The 22079-nt window shown below is 36.1% G+C and overlaps 1 protein-coding gene across 1 annotated transcript in view; it reads left to right on the top strand.

The window, feature by feature from the left end:
* LOC132098887 (plexin-B2-like) overlaps positions 1–22079 on the top strand; it is a 111632-nt gene that overhangs the window by 55930 nt on the left and 33623 nt on the right. The window contains exon 2 of the mRNA XM_059505154.1: positions 8603–8680. The gene's annotated coding sequence lies outside the window, so the exon portion shown is untranslated. The remainder of the gene's footprint in view (positions 1–8602; positions 8681–22079) is intronic.

The raw sequence follows: 22079 nt of genomic DNA, 5'->3' as shown, positions 1-22079 counted from the left end.
GCTTTTTTATAGTTTGCTTTTTTTAATTGTACTTTTAATTATAATTATCATCATTATTATTATTATTATTTATATTTTAAAATGATGCATATTTTATTTATTCAAACTAAATTACTCAAATTCATATTCTTTGGGGGTTTTTTTTAGCTGTGGTTTCATGACACTGCTAAATTTCTTGTGGTTCATCACAAACTCCACTACAGATCTATATTGTGGATGCTTTAGATGTGATTTATTATTGGGTTGAATATGCAGCAAAAATAATTGTAAAAATGTTTTGGTATAAAATTGCTTACAATTTGTTTAGGGACTGATTATCTAATAAGTGCTAAGGATGAATTGTTGTACGTGGAATCTTTCTTTTTCTAATTTAGTTGAAACTTGCCATGGTGTGTCTCAGGTAAAGGCTTAATGATTACCAATTTCTATATTTAAGATAGATTATTCTGCATTTGATTTGTTCTGTTTGCCAAATAAGAAAAGTTGGATAAGGGTGTTCTCTGCAAATATCAAAGATTTATAGCGCTTCAGAGTAAACAGAGAGTTTCTCCCTGTTTTGTGTAAATGATCGTAATGATGAAGGCTTGTTTCTGCACCACAGGAAAGGTCAGAGGGCATTACCACACCAAACGTGATCTAAAATAGAGCTGGCGAGAAAATTGTGGCACCTGTAAACCTTATTTTTTTTGCGGCAGATGGAAGAGAACATAGTTTGTGGGAAAAGGTTAGCAAGTCCTTCTGCTGTCTATTGGCCATCTGTTTGTTTGTTTCTAGAGCATATGGCCTTACGCAGTAGACATTTCTGGAAAATCATGCAGAGCTCTTGTGAGTTATTTTGTAAGACGTTAAGAGTTCAATGTGAAATCCATTATAAACCATGTTATTTTAGTTCATGTGGCGGTTTTGAATATTTACTTTGAAAATAAAAAGGTCGGAGTTTGTATAACTTAATGTCACATTTTTTCCCCCCAGATTGATTTGTTTCTTTTCTTTTTTTTTTTTTTTTTTTTTTACTTTTAACTGGCAGCCCATTTCATATTTAAAACTGAACAGCCACAAAAATGACATAAATGGTCTCATGGCCACCCTAATTGTTTACATATTCTACTCGGACATAGATCAGATTTTCCAAGCAAAATTACTAGGTCAGGGGTCTCAAGGGCTGGAATGTGTTACGATTTTTCATTCATAGGCCTTTTTTGATGTTCGAGATCAGTTTAGATGGCCAAGTAAACAGTCTAGTCAGAGTTTTGATCTAAAACTGATCTGCAAACAGCTTTTCAGAGTATAATTGCCAGAGGGAGGTTCATGTTAGCATGTGATATGATGGAATCTAATTGGATGCCTCTGGAAATTTATAAACAACAGTTGCAGTCACATAAATCTAAACTCTGACAGAAATATGTCACTGTTTGAAACAATTTTAAGCAGTGGAAGTAGACATTAATTCAGATCAATGCTAACAGGCTAATGGTAACTGGCTGGCTATTCAGCACCCCCCCCCCCCCCCCCCCAAGAAATAACTGATTGACAAGCACTAGAAACATGTCTGTTCTTAAACACTGTTTCCGAATGCCAGTGTATTTTAGCTGGTAGTCTAAACATACCTACTCTTAAATTTCACTCAATCAGTTCCACAAATGATTTCTTTTCCAGCTCATTTCAAAGATAAATTGAGTACCTGCTGATGGAATAGACTTTTTACAAGTTGCTGGGCTTCCTTCTGCTCTGCATACCTGTCAAGCAAGACCCGAACGTGTGTATTGGATCCTGATCAGAATCTCGAAATGAAACTCTCCAGTGAAAATAAAATACAGGAAATGAAAACACATCTGCTTCAAATTCCCACATCTACCAGTCTTAACGGATCAGTGCACCCCCCAAAAATGAGATTTCAGTCGTTATTCACCCTTATGGCATTCCAAACCCATATGCTGTGTTTTTTTTTTTCCAAACATCACAAAAGGAGATGTTTGGAAGAATGTTTTCACAGCTCTTGTTCCATACAATTTTTTTTTTTAACTTCCGAAATGGAACAAATAAACATCATAAAGATTGTTTATGGTGACAGTTATGACTCATTTGCTGCACATCAAGTCTTCAGACGCAATACAATTCCAAATAGTTTCGGTTACTGTTCCACAGAAGAAAGATAGTCATGCAGATTTATAATAAAATGAGGGTGAATGAGAAATGAAAGAATTTTCTCTACAACCTGTTCTTCCCTTCTTTAATATAGCCCTTTTATGCCAGGGAAAGGTGCCAGTTGACATTTTCGCCATCTTTTTACATTTTTTTATATTTTATTTTTTGTACAAGTATGTGTTTAACAGATACTATGCATTGCATGACAGCAGAGCAAGGATGGTGGTTTGTGTGTGCTATGAGCCATGGTTGGGTGTCACCGCTTAAACAAAAGCACCTCACCTAGACAACCCGTGTGAAGCACTGTCAGCTGCCATTTCACAAGAAATGGATAGTGAAATGTTTTTTTGCGGCCCTATGATTCATTTTACACACAAGCGCACACACTCTTACCAACTGCTCTCTCTCAATTTTCTGTTTGTCTGTCTCTCTCAAATGAAATTAAATTGCTTTCTCCCCTGTGAAGCATTTTCATGTGCACCATCAAGCGTTTTTTATTTTCAGAATTGGGTTCTGAATGCCCTCCAAAAATGCACACACGCACACTATTCCTTATCTTCATCTTCATACAAGCGATATTGAAAAGTGGAATTGGCAGTTAGCGTTTGACTGTGTCAGTTACTCTCTCCGCACCGGTTCCAGGTCTCTGGCTCGTTGTCCTCTGGTGTTAAACCGTGTCGTCTCGCTAGGTTCTGGGTTGTTGTTGCTATGGGAGCAGGTTCCCGAGCAATGCTGCCAGCTCTTTCCAGCCTCGAGCTTTACAGTGGGTGTGTGGGAAAGCGGGCATCATTGGAGCCAGACCCAGTCTGTCTGTCTCTCTCTTCTCTTTTTCCTTCCCAAACTCTTTTAGTCTTAGATGGCATGTCTTGATATGAGTGTTTAATGCCCCAGTTCCCATATGCTACTGGTTTACTTTGCCATTTTGCCATGGGAGTTGTGCCCTTAAATATTCACATACACAAACCAAACTTCATGGATCAACAGTGCTTTAGATAATTGATGTTTGTGTCAGGGGGTTGCTCAGTCAGTGCAATGTTGTTTTATAGTCTGTTCATTTCAGAGAATAAGCATCAGAACATTCCTTCCAGTAAAAGGCTCTTACGGTTATGCTATACATTGCAAAAAATAACTAAATATATATAAAAAAATAATAATTTCTAAATATGTAGTCTTTAACATTTTTTATATTATATTATTTATGTAATATTATTTCTGTTTGATTTAAAACTGATTACACTAACACTCAAAAATATGGCACTGGTAAGAATAAAAAAATAAGCCTTTAATGCTCAACAAGGCTGATTTTATGTGTATTTGAAGTATTTGAAATATTATTGCAATTAAAAATGTCTGTTTTAATAAATATTTTAAAATGTTATTCATTCCTGTGATGACCGCTACATTTTCTGCATCATCATTTCAGTTACATGATCCTTCAGAAATTATTCTCATATGCTGATTTCACGGTTAAGAAACATTTGTTCTTATTATTATTATTAATGTTGAAAAAAGTTGTCGCTTAATATTTTTTCTGATTTTATTTTGATGAATTAGAAGTTCAAAAGAACAGCATTTATTTGAAATAGAAATCTTTTTTTTTACGTCATAAATGGCACTTTTAATCATTTTAATGCATCTTTGCTGAATGCACGTATTCATTTCTTTCAAAAAAGCCCTTGATAATGTTTATCACCAGATATCTTGTTTTAAGAATGTGCAGGATGTTTACTTACTGGAAAACAAGACCAAAGTGCAAAATGATCGCTAGCCATCGGCTGTTATATGCTCTGTCTTGTCCTCACAGGTCAACAGGGTCTGTGAATGTGTGTGATGGTGTGTGTGTGTGTGTTTGTGCTTGTGCTCACGCTCAGTTATCACTTTTTTACACACACCCACCTGTATAAACATAGTCTCTGAAACATGCGGTAGCTTCATAAAGTCTTGCTGCAGTTAAGATCGCGTTTATCATGGTGTGTGTTTGTGTGTTTGTGGCGTATAGGGTTTCAGTGCCTGGGAGTCGTAAGCCCAAGATATGGAGCAGCTAGTGGAGACAGGAAACATGGAGCTCTGTGATTGTATGTGAGGCTGTTTTTTGTTTCATGGACCTCTGCGTTCCTACACTGTTAGATGTGAGGGAGACTGAGATTGTCTTTTTGGTTTTAATCTTATATGATGCTTACATGGTCTTCACCAACACTGTGCAGGTTCTGATGCAGTCGACCCATTCTGAGAATTTCCTCAGAAGAAAATGTGATTCTACACTGTAAAATTTGTCTCTGCACCCTCTTGACCCAGGAACTATTATTGATAATGTTCTCACTATGTAGTTTTTGAAACAGCAACTCAATTCAAAACCAAACTAGATTGCCTCTATTATAATCAAGCAGTGCTGGAACTACTCAGTGTGATGCACATTCAGTTGATGGACACACACTCATCTGTTTTTGACACTTTTGCAGTTACTACAGCCACTTTTTATTTTCCCTGTTGATCTAAAATGTATGCATAAATTGGTTTATTTAAATTGGTATATTTAATATAGTTTAATGATTTTTACATTGAAGAAATGTCATTTTATAATCATAAATTATAGATACACATTTCCTGCTTTTACTTAATAAATAAATCAATAAAGAATTAATAAAAATAAATAATTTTCTATTACCTTTCATTTAATTACTATAAAATATCTGTCTGCCTGTTTGTCTTTTCTTTTTGTGACCAACATTTTTATTCAGATTTAATTTCATTTTCAGGAACAAATCAGAGTTACGGTTCAAAAGAACTACTTAAAAACAGATGCCATGAAGTCGTCCACCAAGAAAGAGGAAGAAAAATAAAAGCGATAATAGTCAGAAAAGCATAGTAGGGATGTCAACTTTTCATCCATCAATCAACATCTCAGCAACATAAGTCCGACTCTGAATAGTGTTGTCCTTTGCTGCGTTGAGCCTGGCAGTGGTACCTTCCAGCAAGACAATGTCTCTGGAGTATGATAGCCAAGTGAAAGTTATGGAAGTGGATGGTTCTATCCATAATTTCAAAATAGTCTTTTTGGCAGTAGTACTTGCAGCTGATAAAGTCCTTTTTCGATGAACATTCAACTGGATACTGGAATCATCTTATCTGCCAGTCTGTCAGATTTTTTATTATTATTTTGCAGTTAAAATGTGAACATATAAAATTGTTCTGTATTTTTAACCCCAAACATTTGAACAATAGTGTATATAAGTGAAATGAAAGCCACCTCAGAAAGAAACTGAATTAAATCATTTTGGGGGTTTAAAAAAAAATAGAAAAGTGGTAACTGTATACTCTGAAAGGTCAAAGTTCACTCAGAATAGGTCAAAGTCCGGTTTGGAAGAATCTCTGGATTGCCCTGAATGTGAGAGTCTGAGGAGTTTCTCGTTTGGCAGTATTGTGGTGATTATTGATGGTGTCACTTGCCACATTACCTCCTGCTGTCCTGTCCATTTTGTCCTCACTCACACCCACCTCTCTTTCAAATCATAGTGGCTGTGTGTGTGTGTGTGTTTGAGAGATCACAGATGGTGGTGGTTCCATCAGTGTTTCCAGAGTCAACTTTAAATCTGTGTTCTGTGTTTTTATGCATATATGTGTGTTTATAAAGAGCTTTTGGTGGCCTACATTTGATTGTGGACTATGTGCGTGTGTGTTCTTGATTATAAAGGTCTTCTTGTGGTTCAGTGGTTGCTTCCAGACAGTGTGTTTTGCCTCTTTTGTATGTGTGTATGGGTTCTTCATTACTTCCAGCCGTAAACTTTCCCAGCCGAGTCTCAGAGCCCATTCTGGCTAAAGATCTTTCCCAACATCACATCATGCTCACCCTCATTCAGCACAAGTCCCCCTCCTCCTCCCCCCTCTAGTTCTGGATGGGTTAATGCTTGGATGAGGCAATGCCAGCAAAGGATCTGCATTTGTAACTTTCGACCCTGATGTTTCTTTCATCTGTCGATCAGCGCTGTGCAGATGCGGTGTGTGTGTTTAATGACTGGTAACTGCAGGTTTTGAAGTTTTTGCCAGTTTTTTTGTTGGGTTTTTCACTGTGTTGGAACAGCGTTGTTTTGTGCGCCAGGAGAGGACCGACTCTAGCTGCAGGACAGATTACTGAAACAGCTCTCTGCTTTTTTCTGGAAAATATGTTTAGGAATGTTCTGGTTATGGCACGTCACGCCTCAAGAGTTTTGAAGCAAAAATTCTGAAAGATTTGAACAACTTGTGCCTAAAAGCTGTGATTACGGACAGCCTTTGTTCCTCACAGAGATTTTTTTCTGGCTCACTGGCTCCTAAATGCCTCAACGCTAAGCTTTTGGAAACCCCATTTATGGACATTGTGCAGTTTGTTGATAAGTTTTTTGTTTGTGTTTTGTCTGTATGTTTGGATCAGATCATGCAGATTGGCTGGAGTAAAAAAGAATGACTTGCCTTTTGGCTGTGAATCTGTATGTGCAAGTATGTGGGTGTGTGATTGAGGAAGTAAGCGATAGAAAGAGATCAGAATTCAGAAACATGACTACACACATCTGCTTCTCATTGGTCCACTAAGGAGCCAAAACTTATGGCAAGTACATGCGCTGAAACGCACTGTATGAGAACATACATTGAGGCAGCAGTGAAATAACTAGAGCTTAACGTTTCAATCCCATCTCTCTGCCCACACCCAAATTCCTTTAACCCCTGACACCGAGCCTCTGAAATCATCAAACAGGCCAGGGCTACCTCGGCATATGTGAAAGACATCAGAATGAATGAACGTACACGCATTCTGATGGGATGATGTTGGAAGGCACCGATTATATTCAGAATAGCAAAATAGCTGAATTTATAGAATGAGTGGATGTTCTAGGACATTTAAATAAGATAAATATTAAAGGGATAGTTCACACACAAATGGAAATTCTCTCATCATTTGCTCACCCTCATGAGTGAAACACAAAAGAAGATCATTTGAAGAATGTTGGTAACCAAACAGCTGATGGTAGCCATTGACTTCCATAGTATTTTTCTCCCCATATTATGAAAGTCAGTGGCCACCATCAACTGTTTGGTTACCAACATTAAAATAAATTAATAAATAAAACTTGAGAGTGAGAAAATGATGACAGAATTTTCATTTATGGGTGTTTAGGTGACCTGTTTAATAGAGATTATCATTATTGTTATATCATTATTACTGTTATTTTATTTTCTCTGTTGTATTGTATTGTATTTTTGTCCATAACAAAATATTTGGAAATCACATTGTGTATATAAGCATTTTTGTTTGCTTCTTGTCTTATTTCCATTTAATAAATTGTTTTAAAAATCACATAAAAAGTAATTTCTGTTTTCAAGATGTTATAATGGTAACTGCTTGGAACTAACATGTTTTTAATGAAATACGATCTAGTGATTCATAAATTAAATAAATGATAATAATAAAAAAGAATATTATGCAACACTATGCATTATGGTAGTATTTGATTCAGATCTTTATCTCAGATTCAGAGGACTTGCCATTTGTGAGCTCATCTTATTTACACAATGAGCGCTCTGAGAGAAGAGAGACAGGTGTGTGAGTCTGTAGACACAGATAAATGCTTTTCTGCTGATGCATGGAGGGAGGGAGTGAGTGTGTAAGTGTGTTTAAGGCTCTTCAGAGACTCTTCATCTGTGACCTTCGCACTAGTGAAACATGTCTGTCGTTTACGCTCATCATGTTGTTCATCTATAAACCACATTCTCTCTGGGTTAAGTCAGGCCTGTTCTGCTCTTTCTGTAAATTACTGTAATTTTCGTAACAGCCACACACCAATTTTTTCCTCACAGATGGCTTGACCACAAAGAGTCTGGTACCAAATTGAGTACAATAATTTTTCTTCCAGCGCTTTTGACATTCTTAATTCTACCTCATATTGGTTACACTGTGTGCTTTATTTAGACTCACTTTGGCATAGCCCTGATCCAGCCTGTGTCTGAAGGCTTCTTTGTTGTTCTTTCCTGTTTCCACCCACTGTAAAAAAAAAAAAAAAATAGGCCACGTCCAATCAAAATTCCTTGTGCATGTGATTCAACCCATATAAACACACATTAACAGATATCTAAAGTAATGCAGACAAGCCATCATCGTTCCTCCAGTATTGCTCTCTCATTGACAACACACCCAGCACTTGACTGTGTTCATTTATTTTCAATTTTCAGTGGTTTAAAGCAATAACCCACAGTCAGTTGTGGTCCAAATTATGCCTTTTTAATTCTCTCATAGGTTTCATTGCAAATGTAGCATTTAAATAATTGAATCGGGTTGCAGAATAGGCTAAGCCGAGGCATAATTGACTCTAGCCTCATCTGAGTGCCTGGCACAGAATTGGAAATTTGCTCATTGGCGTATTTTGCGTGTGCTTCTCCGTCCATTTCATTGTAATAATGATCTTTGTTCTTTCTTTCTTTATTGTAGTGTTTCTGCAGCAGCACTCAAGAGGATCAGAGGAAACCGAAGAGGAGGAGGAGAGCAGAGAGAGGGGGAAAGTCCAAAGTAAGTGGTGAATAAGTAGATGTAAGTCTGTGTTTGGCAGTAAGGAGTGGGGATGGGCTAGTTAATCTAAATTTTGCTTCTAATTTCTGTCTTTGCTTTATTATTTTGTGCTTTGAAAAGGTATAAATACCAAGATGCAGTTTTCATAAAGGGTTTTGGCATGCGGACAGCGTGATGCTCTTAAGTGTGCTGTTAACTGTCAGCGGTTTAAACTCTTACAGTGAAGTTTAAAGCATCGTCCTTTAAAGCATCACTGCTGCATTCATCCAAACAGCACTTTAACACATTCACCTGCTGTGAGAAATGTGAGAACTGTCTCTGTTTTGTGCAGTAAAGTATTATAGTATGTCTATTTAAAATATGGCATACACATTTTGATGGTTGTCTTTGTTATAATTACATTATAATGTAATGATGTATACATAAATTTAATTATTTTCATTTTACATTACAAACTGGATTTTGTAAGATATATATATATATATATATATATATATATATATATATATATATATATATATATATATATATATATATATATATATATATATTATACTGATTATACTTTGATACATGGATCAATTTAATGCACCCATGCTGAATAGTTATTTATTCATAAAAGTTACACACATACATACATACACACATACATATATACATATATATATATATATATGTATATATGTATGTGTGTATGTATGTATGTGTGTAGCTTTTATGAATAAATAACTATTCAGCATGGGTGCATTAAAATGATCCATGTATCAAAGTATCTTTCAGAAAAATATATCATGTTTTATTTCACACATACATACGTACGTACGTATGTATGTATGTATGTGTGAAATCCAATTTGTAAGATATATATATATCTTATATAAAACTCACCAAGTTGATTATAAAAATGTAGATTTACACATTCCTCTTGAGGTTCAGTGGTAAAAAAGGAAGTAATTTAATAGGATAAATTGCTTTCCCTTTAGGGCTGAAACGATTCCTCGAGTAACTCGATTACAAAAAATGATCAAAGAAAATTTTAACTTATTTTAAATCTCACATCAGGTTATTTCGCAATGATTTTTTTAAATGTGACACAACGTGTTTACGTCACCCACAAAGCGGAAGGAGACACAAGCCCTGCGTCCGAAATCGCATACTGCAAGGAGTCAGCAGTGTTTTGATTTGAGGGCGCAGGCAAACGTAAAGAGAACGTCGTGGCATGTGTCCAATGCAAGATAGAGCTGGCATACCACTACTAGGGCCCTATGATTTCCGCGATGCAGAAAACGCGGAGGGAATCGCGGAATCCAGTCATAAAAACGGAATTTACAGTTAAACGCGGAATGGCACGGAATTTGCCAAATTTTGAATGAATTAATCAAAAATAGGTCATTGCACTTACATCAAATCACGATATGGACTAATATCTGTAAATATTAAGCCGGAACAGTCTGTTTAAATATGAATCCTGCATGTTCTGCGTGTCTCTGTTAATGAATGGAGCAGAAGCGCGTCTTCCTTTATTAACACACACTGAAGCGCGCATGACGCTCCAGTGATTTCAGCTTCTGCTGTCTCACTAAATAAGGACGTGAACACATGAACAACATCTCCAGAACTGCTCTGACAGTCACTTCATGAGCATTTGACCATTTGATTTGAGTAAAACTAGCGTCACATCACATACACAGAACTGTAAAGGTACGCCAACCCGTCAAAATAAAAGTCCGGTTAAAGACTATTGTTCAGCAGAAAGTACATAGCCTACTACTAAAAAAAAATCTTTATTTATATATAGCTTTATTTAAAACCCCAACTGAATGGCACTTAAATGCACTTAATTCATCTGTCAACTTTATTGTCATTGTTCACAGTACAAGTACAGACAGAGAAACAATGGGTAATAATTAAATGTTTATTTTTGATGTATGCATTGCATTGTATGCATTTAAAAAATAAAAATATTTTTTTTCTAAAAAAGGAAACTTAGTTGTTCATTTTAAGAGACCCAGGAGTCTTATTTTCTCCTGCATAATTAATATTGCACTTTAATTAAGCAAAAACAAATTTTATCCGATTACTCGATTAATCGATGGAATTTTGGGTAGAATACTCGATAGGATTGGATCCATGCTTTTTATACAAAGAAGGTCAATGAAACATGAAACCAGACCCTCCAAATACAGAAAAATTGCAGGCGCTTTCAATACTCTAAACACACTCTGTCTTTTCACCCTTACCTTATTGCATTTATATTGAAGCCTGAGGCAGTCTGCTTTTTTTCATGAGGCAGCAAGGAAATTCTGATTGCGAAGCAGATTACGAGCTGCCGTTGATTTTACTATGAGATCCCGACTCCTAGTTTTTCTTTTTGCCAGCTATAAAGCAGCAACGATGGCCACTGAGCTCCTATTACAGAAAGAAAGCATAAGCTTCACATACATAAAGAGAGAGTGAGACCTTGGTTAAGGTTTCTCTGCTATCACAAACCATTTTCCATAAAGCCTCATCTCGGATTTTGCCTCTGTCTCTGACAATGATTAATAGCTCCTGTCAGTCCCGTTACTATGATAATAAGTGTGTGTATGCATTTGTTTCTCAGAAGGTGATTACACCCAGGAAGTGTGCGATTATAGTTTGTAAATTCTGTCTTTCTGCGCTACTTAAAAGTTATAGTAAAGCATGTTTACTAGCTAAACTTTCACCTGTACAGAGAGACAATCTCATCGCTTCAAGCCATTTCCTAAGGCGCAAAAACTTTTTTTTTACTGACAGTGGTGTTGATGTGACTAGAAGGAATATATATATATATATATATATATATATATATATATATATATATATATATTTTATGATTTTGAAAGAAGTCTCTTATGTTCACCAAGGCTGCATCTGTTTAATTAAAAATACAGTAAAAACTGTGATATTTAAATTTTACTGCAATTTAAATTGCATTATGCATTATTCGAATGCTTGGCGAAAGAGATGTGTTTTTAATTTAGATTTGAACAGAGAGATTGTGTCTGAATGCCGAACATTGTCAGGAAGGCTATTCCAGAGTTTTGAGCCAAATGTGAAAAAGCTCTACCTCCTTTGGTGGACTTTGCTATCCTAGGAACTACCAAAAGTCCAGCATTTTGAGACCTTAGGGAGCGTGATGGATTGTAATGTGGTAGAAGTCTAATTAGGTACTCAGGAGCTAAACCATTTAGGGCCTTATAGGTAAGTAATAATAATTTGTAACTGATACGGAACTTAATAGGTAGCCAGTGCAGAGACTGTAAATTTGTGGTAATGTGATCATATTTTCTTGACCTGATAAGGACTAGCTGTTGCATTTTGGACTACCTGTAGCTTGTTTATTGAAGATGCAGGACAACCACCTAGAAGTGCATTACAATAGTCCAGTCTAGAGGTCATGAATGCATGAACTAGCTTTTCTGCATCAGAAACGGGTAACATGTTTCGTAGCTTGGCAATGTTTCTAAGATGGAAGAATACAGTTTTTGTAACATGGGTTAGGCAAGGACTTGAAAGTTTCAATAGTCTAAGCTTTTCTTACATAGATTGGTAGACTATTCCAGATATTAGGAGCAGCAACTGCAAATGCTCTGTCACCTTTGTTTTTTAGCCTAGATCTGGGCACATCGAGGAGCATCTGGTCGGAAGACCTCAGTACTTTGACAGGTGTGTGGACATGTAGAATATAACATCCAGATTTTTGACTGTAGAGGAAGTAACAGTACATCCGACTAATTGCAAATTGTAATCTACAAGATTCTGTGTACTGTTTTTTGGTCCAATAATTAATATCTCTGTCTTATCCGAATTTAATAACAGTGGAAACTAATCCCGTATTGTCTAATAATATTGACAAGGGGCAACATGTTTATTGAAAATAGAAGGGGACCTAGGACGGATCCTTGTGGCACTCCATATTTTACTGGTGATAAATGAGATGACTCCCCATTTAAATAAACAAAATGGTATCAGACATGTAGGATCTAAACCATCTTCGAGCCTGCCCTTGAATACCTGATAGTTTTGTAATCTATCTATGAGTATGTCATGATCTATGGTGTCGAACGCAGCAAAGAAGCATTTATTTCTGTGATTGCAAAGCTGAATTTTTTTACTGACATATGATCCTTCGGAATTCATTATTTCAATAATATGCTTACTGATTGCTGTAGAAACATGTCATTAACAGTGCTGAAAAGAATTGTACTGCTTAATATTTTGTGGAAACAGATTTTTCTAAATTTTTTGATGAACAGAAATTTTAATTTGAAAAGAATTTTTTTGCAGCTTTATAAATGTCTTTGTCACATTCTTTACAAATTAAGTGTGTCTGTTGAATTACAGTATTAATTTCTTTCAGGAAAAAAATCTTACAGACCCTAAACTTGTGTGTATTTTGCTTTATCTGGAAAGACAGCATACAAGATGGATTGCAACCTGATCTGATATGCATTAAAGTCTATATCTGGTTGTTCAGCACCGAGTCAACTAATGGCATGAATTTGGCACGGAACCAACCAATGAGAGACAGAGGAGGTGTTCTAGGAGCCTTAGTAGGATGTTTCTGTATATACAACATTATCCTAGTCCAGTTTCAAGGCCAAAAAGCCTTGAGCAGTTTATGCAGAAATTCCTTCTGCTCATGCTTTATGAACCAGACTCTGTGTTTGTAAATCTAATTGTAAATATAGTATTTATGGACTAGTCTATTAGCATAAAAATAAGTTTGTTTGTTTGTAAGCCAGATCACATAGCCCATGTAGCCCAAACTGGCCAACTGCAGGCTAAGAAGCTTCAGTCTGGCCCGTCTTGATGAATGTTTAACAGCTAACAGTGCGTTTTGAATATCAACACACTTGCTGACAGACGAGAGAGAACAAGTGATTATTTCAAACATGTCTCTATTTGCCTCTTGATTTGGATGAGGTCTGTTAATGAAGTGCCTCTGGAGTCTCAAAGATTCATGTGGATTTTAGTGTACATTTGTGTTTTTGTGCCTGTGTAAGTGCAAAGTAATTTGGTGGGTCTTCTTGTGATTACTTTTTGTCAGCCACCGGGCCTCACATCATTTTACAGAGAGGTCAAACCGCCATCACCTCCTGTCGAACATGCTTACTTGCTGTAGGTCTTGTCATTATTACTTTTAATAGTTTATTCAAACAGCTGTGTTGAATGAAAGGTCTTTAGGGTCTCTCTTGGAGTTTGAATGTCATGGAACTCTGTCTGAGCAGAAGTCTGCTTTTTGAAGAGATTTTGGAGCCCAGGGTAAGGGCAAGTAATAACAAATTTACATTAAGTTAACTTAAGTGCTTGGGAGTCTACCAATCATTCACACAAACACACACAAGATAAAATGGAGACGCGGTGACTGGCGTGTTGTGCTTGGAGTCGTGCCATACACTTCCGTACTTTGCCTGTGTGTGAGCAGGATTTAAAAGATTCTGTGTACTGTTCTTTGGTCCAATAATTAATATCTCTTGTCTTATCCGAATTTAATAGGAGAAAATTATTGGTCATCCAATCTTTTACATTTTAACACACTCTGTTAGCTTAGATTAGTTTAGAAGTTTCATCTGGTCTCGTTGAGATATATAGCTGAGTATCCTCAGCATAACAGTGGAAAACTTTGGAAACAATGCAAAGTACAGTTTTATGACTGTTAAGAAATATTTATTTACTCAAAATCTTCTCATTTGCTATTGGCAGATAATTATTTATTGATTTTTATTTTACATTTTGGACCGTATATGCGAGTATGCATTTCAGACAGCACTACTTGTTTGTTAGAGGCTCATTGTTTAAGGTCACAGTATAGCCAAGTGACTGATAAAGTTAAACTCTGCAGTGTTATATATCCAGAGCTGGAGAATTATGACCTTTGTGTAATAATAAGCAATGGAGTCAGATATATAGTCCCTTCCCTGAAATTATCGACCCTCTGCTGTGGAAGAATTATGGGCGGTCTCACCTGTCCTCCCCACAGTTCATAATCTGTGAGAGAGGGAAGCCAGAGCAGAGGGGACAAAGCAGTTTTCAGGAAATAGACCCAAAGCCCGGTTATAGATCCAGACCAAGATGGTATCAGGAAAGACGCATGTTCCTCTCTTTTCAGAAGCTCTGTTTGTAAAATTAGTTAGCAGATTTATTATCTACATGGAAACCTTTCAAGACAGCATTCTAATAGATCCTCATACATGACAGATTTTAACGCTCTTCACAGGCAGCATCTCGTATGCCTTCTCACAGGACACTTGTTTTGCTTTTAGCATGTTGCTAAGCTAACAGCTTGATATTCTAAGCATAAAAATTAACAATACACAAATATTTGGTACAATATTAAATTTTTTATTAATTCTAAACTGTTTATATCAGTACTTGTCTGTTTTTATTAAAATACAAGTTTATTTATAGTCAGTGTTTAACTTGTCCATCCGTCTACCATCTTGAATTCGTTTTCATTGAGATTGTTGCAGTGCATTCTGACGTTGCCTTCACTGCTTAAGATGCTGCCTTGAAATTTGGCAAAAACAAGGTATCTTAGGAGGCATCTTAATATATCTATTTTTTGGAACAGCCTTCAAGTCGATGCCTTAAAATGGTGCCTCAGACAGTTCTTCAAGTTTTGGAACAGAGCGAGAGTTTTTGGTTTGTTGGATATTTTTTGCTCTCACAGCAGTAATAGTTGTGATCTATCCCAGAAGTCTGCACTGCTGTAATCTATTCCACGATCCATGATCTAGCAGAGAGGCCATGACACGGCATGCCAGCGGAAGAGATGGAGTTCTGCATAGTGCTTGAGGGGGAGAGGAAGTTGTTTTCATTGAGATTTTGAGCTAAGCTTCAGTTTCAAATCAGAGTTTAGCCTCCATGAAGTTTTTCAGACCTGTATTTGACTCTCAAGTTGATCCTGCATCGTAGTTCCATTTAAAGCTTTTAGGGCACCAAACGGAGGGAGAGCATTAAAATCTCGTATTGCGCCTTGCGGGGGTAATTTGACCCAGGGGAGCTGACAGAAAGACTGGAGGGAGTGCGAAGGAGAGTGAGGTGAATAAGTGAAGGGGGATGCAGGGGTAAATGAATTAGAGCTGGTTTCTGTCTGAGCATTTGCTCTGTAAAACATATTCACAGTGGCGTACCAAAGACAACCTTGGTCATGTTTGATCCTCCTCTCTTTTAAAATGTACTATTTTTTACACATTGGTGTTTATTCAGCAAGCATCACCCAAAACCCTTAGTATTAGACTTCAATATGAAATTTATCCTGCTCTTTTTGTGCTATAGACATGAGTTATACTTCAAATGTATGGCATGTTGAGGCCTTATTTAGAGAAAAAATATTCACTTAAGGCCATGGCAAGTTTCACATTCACAATAAGGTTGATAACTATAACCCGAAAGTTTTAATAATCACTTCAATTCTGTGAGAATATGGAAGTCCAGAGCACAAATATAATGATCCTGACACAGAGGAGCAATAATTTTGGACTCATTTAAAAAAAAATCTCTTTCTAGCTGCTGAACGATAAAAATCTTGACAGCCAATCAGAATCTGCTTGATTTGAGATTCTAAAAGGCCTTGAGCATTGAAAGCGGTAGATGACATAATTGCTGCGTCTAAAAAATCACTTGGAACACATTAAAAGCCACTTATCAACACCCTTGAATCACAGGAGTGAGTCTTGCACCGGTGAGCACTTATTACCGGTGAGCATTTATTTTATTTTGTCTTATTTTGCTGATTTTGCTAATGTATCATATTCTTACAGACCATATGACTTCTCTTGTCCGTCTATAACTGGGTCGATAAAAGAGAGCACTGAGGTCAGAGGTCGTGAGAGCAAGCTTCTGAAAGGAAATCGGCAGGCCTCTGTTGGCTGTTTTGACGCTGACTTTGGCCTCCAAATTAGGTTTTAATTGACTTGTAATATTCTTTTTTGACTTGTAATATTTTTTTTTCTTCTAACTTGAGATCACATCAGGTCTTGTCATTATGACAAGTGCTTTGTTGCATGCCTCTTCCCCCATCACTTGGTATTTTGATAATAATATAGTTGTGCTCCCTCAATGTGACCATGTCTTTCTGGAAGCTCCTGAGAAACAATTAGCTGTCAGATGCGGTGAGACTAGCGTTGTCCCATGCTGCCCGCTGAGGAGTTTCCGCTCAGAGCATCGATTCTCCTTCCTCAACCATCCTCTTCCTCCTGCTATCTCAGCCTGCATCTTCCCTGCTCCGTTCTTTCCACTGGATGCAAAGTTAAAACTGCAGAAGGGAGGACAAATTTCTCCAGTACATTCTCTTATTCTGTCTCACTTTCTCTGGATTGATATATTGTTTCTTTAGAAATGGTTTTCTTAGCCTGGGAAAGAGAGTGCATTTCGGGGACTTTGTCAGATATATTAAAAGAAAAAAGTTATGAGAGCAGAACCAGAGGAAGACGGATCCTTTTGCTTACTCGACAGAAGTACAGTTATTCCGCTAGTCATCATTTCCGGGGCTTTGACAGATGTCTGAATGCTCGACTGCAAGCTGTCATTAAAGCAAAATGGGAAACTGCAAATACAAAGTAGTTCTGAAATTCATATAAAATTTTCACTTCAACTTTTTGTTGTACGTATATAATATAATATAATATAATATAATATAATATAATATAATATAATATAATATAATATAATATAATATAATATAATATAATATAATATAATATAATATAATATAATATAATATAATATAATATAATATAATATAATATAATAAACCCACAGGTCAAAGCCAGATGGAGACTCTGCATGCATATGTTTTCATTGCTGATGATATCACAGGCCAGATTTCATCACAATCGAAACTTGTGGACTGTGTTTGCACGTGTGTTTTGAGGCAGACCAATATGCACACATACTGGTTATAGTAATTGTAAACTAATGGAGATCGCCACCACCACCAGTCTGAACCCTTTTCCCTCTCTTTTTGCTAAGTTGTTTCGCCATCATTCCCCATAAGCTGAAATGGTTTCTGAACAGCTGATTAAGAAATTATCAGAGCATTGCAGCCAGAACAGAATCCCACGCAGCCGGTACAGAGCTCCAGGTGGCTTGAAAATGCCCTGCTTTCTTATATCTGTTGTAACGATCAGCAGCAGGGTGTTTAGACCATAAAGTAGGCAATTGTGTCTCTCAAACTAGCTCTTTCTCATTATCTCTAGCTTATCTGGGTCAAAATTACTCAAATATTTGAAATCTGAACCTTCAGACTTTTTTTTGTCCTGTCTGTTTACATGTTTGATGCTTAGTCTGGGTTCTGTTCACATCAGAAGGTCGCAATTACCAGCTTCCTGTTTGAAATTGTGCATTAGAATGGCACTTGAAATTACATAAATTCCATCATGGAAACTAATGGAATCATAATTTTATTTAGATGTGGTTATATGCATTTAACCAAACATTGCAGCACTCAGGCAGCTAAGCATTTACTTATAAGCAGATAACAAAAAGAAAAAAAAAAAAAGCTTTAAATCAATAATTCCCTTTGATAATTGTCATTTTGTTTCTTTACACATCCGCCATGTGTTGTATAAATAAATATTATGTGATTGATATCGAATAGGAATATTGCATATCCCATTTGAATGGAACACTGCATTATTCCTTCCATTCGTTTGGGGAATTTAAAAAGAATGTGTATTGTAATACAGATTAGAGATTTTCCCCTTGCCTCATCACATGAGCTAGCATTAGCGATTAGCCTACTCACACAGTTTAAGACGCACAATCGCTCAAATGAAAATAGCCACTTGCCTTTTACAGTTACAGCTAAATGCAGCAGATAATATTACTGATTTAATATGGTGTGTGGGTTCTAGCCAGCTCTTTTGGGGATGTGTGTAGTTATGTTATTGAAGAGAAAAGCTGGTATGGGTAATTTTACTTGGTTTTGCTGTCTAAATCATGTTGACTCATCCACACTTGGGAAGCCAAAGCTGATTTTCATGCTTTCTGCTTAAAAGTGTGTGAAAGGGAAATCCCAGAAAAACCAGGTCATACCAGGCTAAGGTGGTCAAGCTAGGCAAATGTTGGAAAGCTGTGTTTTGAAATGTGGTTAAATTTGGTTTGCATTTCAAGAACCCTTTGTTGTAAAACTGGTTTCTTAGAGTAGATATTTAAGTCATACATTTTGTGCAGTTGTGAATTGGCATTAGTTAGTTATTTTGATCACAAAACTGTTTCAAATAGCAAATCTAGCAAAAAATCAATCTATTGAATTAATTTCTCATCAAAAATGTGCCACATATGTAAACAAATAGAAAGCAGGTTGGTATTTAACCCACTGCCATTGTTATTGAGCTTAGCCCAGACAACTTTATACAACCCGCCCCACCAAAAAAAAAAAAGAAAAAACTGTGCCAAACTTATTTAAACTTATTTCATTAATTCTAAATATAAAATATAATATATTAATAATTATAAAAAAAATTATATATTATATATTACAGTTTATTTATACAGTTTATCATCTATTATTAGATGTTTTTAATTATGCTGATGTTTCCTTATGAATTACCACACAACATCTCTCCTATACATATACATATTCAAATACACACACAAAACAAAATGCATCTCTGCATTCCTGTTCCAAACATGTCAGTTTCTCTGATTGTGTAATCCATCCTGCTGACTGAACCGGTTCTTCTCCAAACCATTCATGCTTGTGAATCATAAACTAAGAAATTGCATCTCATACAAGCGTCTGCTTATCTTGCTCAAGTATAAAATGAGTGTTAAGAGCATAATTTTTTTATTCCTAGACTCCTGGCCACTCAATCCCACAGTTTTATTAAAAAAGAAAAAAAGTTCTAGCACCTCTAAGCAACACTCAATATTTTTTCAAGCTGATAACTTTAAAAACTCTCCATCTAAATCAGTCGCACTATTCCAAACATTCACAAAAACACCCACGTAACGGTCACTGTACACACAACCACTTTTCTATAAATTACTTTCTCTTGAATAATCAGAACAAAGCCCTTAAAGCTACATGCATCGACCTGCTGCTACCACAAAAACAGTCTCCCGCTGGTGATTATATGAGTATGAACAAATGAAATGCCCTTTCTAATTTCAGTTTTTGTTGTTCCTCTTTCGGTCCAGAGGAACACTGGAAGGCGTAAAAATGAGACACACACGAAAGAAAAGATACAGAAACACACTCAATGCAAGATGGACAGATAGACAGAAAACAAGGGCACATTGGGAGAGTGAAAAGAGCAATGTGCTCTCTGGATGATGAAATGAGTGTGTCATCCCGAGTGTGTGTGTGTGTGTGTGTGTGTGCATCTTGAAACAGTGGCATGGGTCCTCAGGAGTTTCTGGAAATGATTCATGTTTGTGTATGTGTGCGTGTCTTGTTCTGCATGCACTAAATGGACCAGGACCTGAATCCATGCACTTGTTGACTTTCAGCTCTTTTGTGTTAGAATTTTCATTTTCATGTGAATCTGTTTAGGCATTAAGATTAATATTTATCATAATTTACTCACCCTCAAGTTGTTTCAAACCTATTTGAGTTTCTTTCTTCTGTTGAGCACAAAAGAAGATATTTTGAAAAATGATGGTAACCAAACAGCTGACGGTAGCCATTGACCTCCACAGTATGGAAAAAAATACTATGGAAGTCAGTCACTACCATCAACCTATGGTGTCCTAAACTGAGGTTCAATGATCAGTCAGTTCCAAAAAGAAAAACAAGACCAGTGCTAACTGAAAGATAACAAGTTAATAAAAAGGTCAGTTCTTTATTTGGTAATAATAGCTTAATGAGAAATTTATCTGCAATTTTTTGTAGGCTCGTCATTTTTGACTGGGAACACAACAGATGAAAAAAAAAAGTCCCCCAAAAGTGCAAAGGTAGTATGTTTTACTCCAATTTGAGAATCCTATCTGGGTCAAATGACCTGAACACAACATGAGGGTCAAGGAAATATAAAAAAAAAAACAAAAAAAAACAAAAAAAAAGATAGATGTTTGTGGTTTAGGTGGAAAATCCCCCAGGATAAAAGCTAAAGATGTCAATAGTGCAACACACACACATATATACTGTACACACATTGGAAAGGTTCTTCCATAATGCTGTGGTGGATGTGATCGTGGGTGGTTTTTGCTGGTCCAATTATGAACCACTTCAAAATCAGAATCAACACTGTGTGTAGATCTGACTAATTAAGGTGTGTGTGTGTCAGCTTTTGCCTACATGGAGGGGAACAAACATCCCGACAAGGATAGTATAACCTGAAATCAACTACATTGTGTGGTCCCATGAGGAAAATGGCTTTATAAAAAGTAAATATTTAAATTATAATGTAAAAATTCAAGGTACAGTGATGTAAAAAAGGGTACAGTAAGAGTTAAATTTAGAGGTTGGAGATAGAAAATATCATTAGTTTTGTATGAAAACAAGTTGTGACGTATGAATGTTTGTGTTTCAACACTCCTGTGAGGACAAATGATAGTTTTTCAATCAGTCAATCATTTGGTCAATCAGTCATTTACTTATTTGTATTGGCCTAGTTGGGCCAATATATTTTTGTTAACACACTGTGTATGTGTCAGAAAATATATAAAGAGATAAATATAGATAAATGAAGATAAATTATCAGTAAATCTATAATATATATTTTGTAGATACATTTATATTTTTAACTAATAAAAAATACATATCTATCTAACTAGTAATATCGGTATCACCATGGGGGTTCCCTATTTTCTTGCTTTCCTTTGCTTTTAAATAGCTTGTAAAAGTGGAAAGCACATTTTACTTTCACTTTCAGATAGCCTCAATTTGTCATAAAGAAATTATTAGTTTTTAGTTTGTTAGAATTTTCCCTCTTTGCCTCGTTTTCGTCGCTTTTAAATGGCTTAACAGCGCTGTGTGCATTTTACTTTTAATTTTGAATTAGCGGCAGTTCAGCATCAATTGCTTGAATGCAACAACAAAATACAACGTCAAACTCACTTTAGCCTATTTATCAAACATTGAACTTTCATTAACAAAACAAATAAAAATACACCATGCTATAGTAAGTGATGGAAAATGATGGCATACACTTGCAGAACATTTATAAGTTTTCAACCCTTTCAATCCCCAAGATGATCACAAGTCATTCTTGCAATTTAAAAAATTCCACATTTATATTAACCAGCTTGATACATAGCTAGATAAATCAGTGACATATTTAAATCAGCATAATTACACGGCACATTTAATGCATCATAGAATTCCAGATGTTTAAGCTTGCAAGTCATTAAAATGGCCATGCACAGGATCATTGTGCTTAAGATTGACAGAAACGGGTCCTTCAGCTGTCTCAAGGTGGCCCCAGGC

This window comes from Carassius carassius, chromosome 22, assembly GCF_963082965.1.
Source record: "Carassius carassius chromosome 22, fCarCar2.1, whole genome shotgun sequence".
NCBI lineage: Eukaryota > Metazoa > Chordata > Actinopteri > Cypriniformes > Cyprinidae > Carassius > Carassius carassius.
The sequence above is the reverse complement of the archived record's forward strand: the minus strand, read 5'-3'. Positions and strand labels throughout refer to the sequence as shown.